Consider the following 2,517-nt stretch of genomic DNA (forward strand, 5'->3'; position numbering starts at 1 on the left):
GCCACGAACTTCACCAAGCAGCAGCTGAGCAGTGATCACTGATCGCCAGCAAGTGGCTCGACGGCAACAGAAAGAGAGTGCCAAAGAGCGAGAGAGAGGGTCGACAGCGACGTCTGCGTTGACAGCAGTAGCAGAAACAGCAGGCAGCAGGCAGCAGGCAGCTGTATGTGCGCGTGTGTGTGCAAGTAGATCCAGCGCCAAAAAAAATGCAACAAACACATAAGAACAAGTTGTGCTTGTTGTTGTTGTTGTGGTTGCTGGTTAGCCCAACTGACATTTAAGAGCGCAAAGCAAAGCAAACCAGAGAAAAATCGAAGCTCGCGAGCGCGCGCAAAGAAACAAAAACGTCAGCAAAAAGTTGTGAAATGCGTGTGGCAAGCAGCAGGAGCAGCTTATCCGACTCTCCTTCCCCCTGGATACATTTTATTGAATGAAACGGGCGGCAAGTGACGCTCCTGTTTGAAGCGCCAAACAGGCAGTTGACCTGTCTTTGTGTGTGTGTGCGAGAGTGAAACAGCCGTTCAAGTGGCGCTCACTTAACAGGCGTTGCCGCGCTACAGCTGTTAAGGCTGCCACCTGGGCAGAGAAAGAAACAAAACGTTGCCTAAGCAAAAATTTTTACTTAACATTTTCTTACCATAAGCTGAACAAGGATAATGGAATTTGTCAAAAGTATTTCAAAATACATTTTCATACAACAAAAATTGCATTTCCTACGCTTAAAACTCCCATAAATGTTATTTAATTTAATTGAAATTCACATTTTGAACATTATACAAATAAATTATTTTTGTTTTCTTGCAAATTTATACAAAGACTCCAATTTAGTCGAGTCAGTTAAATGTTTACATTTAGCGACTTTTTAATGACCTGCTGGCAACGCCGCTCAGAACACAAACAAACAACGGCAACTTTGTTGTAGCATTTTGAACGTTTTGGCCCCGACTTTGCTGGCAGCTGGCGTCGCTATTCTAACTGAAACCCTGTACCTATCCATATGCATTGCACAGATAAAAACTCGCAGAATCTAATTTGATTAAGTGCACAAAAATCAGCGCAAAATTGTGCAAGCTATGAATGGACAAAGTTGTGAATTTCCCGCGCGCGGGAAGCAACGTCGACGTCAAGCGCTCACTCACACACAGAAAAGTGACAGCTGACGCAGCACCAGCAACGTTGACAGCGACGCCGACTGCGAATACATTTTTTTTCGTCTTCGTAAAACACAAAGCAAAAAAAAAACGGAAAAAAGGGTGTTACCAAAAAATGAAACGCATCTTATTTGGAATTGGAATTTTGGGAAAAGAAATGTGCGAAAATTGGAACCAGCTCCTGCTTAGCAGCGTTTAATTGGCTACTCACCTGTTCCGGATGAAGACTTTCGTTGTCCAAGTTGTTGTTCTTGTTGTTGTTGCATTTGGGGGTTGCTTGTTGCGCTTAATTTATGCCTGACAGCAGCGAGCCACGCGCGCAGTTAGCAAAATGTGTGTTTCAATACCCAAAATGCGATCCACGCGGATGAAAAAATAAATTGCACACACACACACACACAGCCACACACATTCACACACACTTCGCACAGTTTGTTGGTTTTTTTTGTTTTTACCTTATGCCGGCTTAAGTCAAGGCCAAGTGTGTGTTTCTTAAAATGTTGTGCGTGGTTTTGTGTATGGTTTTAGCTCCGCAATTGGTGCAAAAATCTAATCCCCAAGTTTCCAGAGATGAATTCAAGTGAACTGCGCTGTCGCCGTCGCCGTGTGGAAGAGAGAATAGCGAAACAGAAGAGCATTTTCCACTAGTGACAATCGATACTCGCGAGCTGCACATCGCTTAAGCGATGTTTTCTTTTAGCACACTGTTGAATTGCCATTCACAGCGAACAATGTAAACAATGCATGCCGACGATCAGCGGGCCAATTTAAAGTTATTTATTAGTATAGAACTCTTTTATGCTTCTATCATGCATAAATCACTACTACAACTTTATACTTGTAATCACGTTTTTATTATGTCACTTTATTAGGCAATATACAAAAGCAAACGCATATTGTGAATTATGATCATTTGCCAAAAAAAAGTCTGGTAACGCTTTGTTTTATATATAATTAAATTTTGTATTCGTTAAATTCCCGTTTAAAGCGCATTTTAATTAAAAGCTAATATTCAAATATGAAATGCGGCTCACTTTAATTTAACAATTGAATGCTTAATGAATCAGTAAATTAACACTTCAAATCACAACTTTTATTTTTGTTGAAACTTTTGTGTTTAATTTGTTTTTGTATGCAAATTTATTGATGAAAATTGTCAAATGATTCATTTTGTCAACTAAATTCAAAAATTCTAAAAAATGTTAGACCAAAAGGAAACCACAACAAATATAAAACACAAAATAATTATGCGCTTTGATGATTTAACGTTCCCCAACTCGAATATCACAATAAAAGAAAAGCAACGATTAAAATAATTGAGTTCAGCTGCTGAAAAATGCTTGAAAAGCTTTTTGCAAAACGCTGC

The sequence above is a fragment of the Drosophila grimshawi genome, unplaced genomic scaffold (assembly GCF_018153295.1).
Source record: "Drosophila grimshawi isolate 15287-2541.00 unplaced genomic scaffold, ASM1815329v1 contig_1377, whole genome shotgun sequence".
Taxonomy (NCBI): domain Eukaryota; kingdom Metazoa; phylum Arthropoda; class Insecta; order Diptera; family Drosophilidae; genus Drosophila; species Drosophila grimshawi.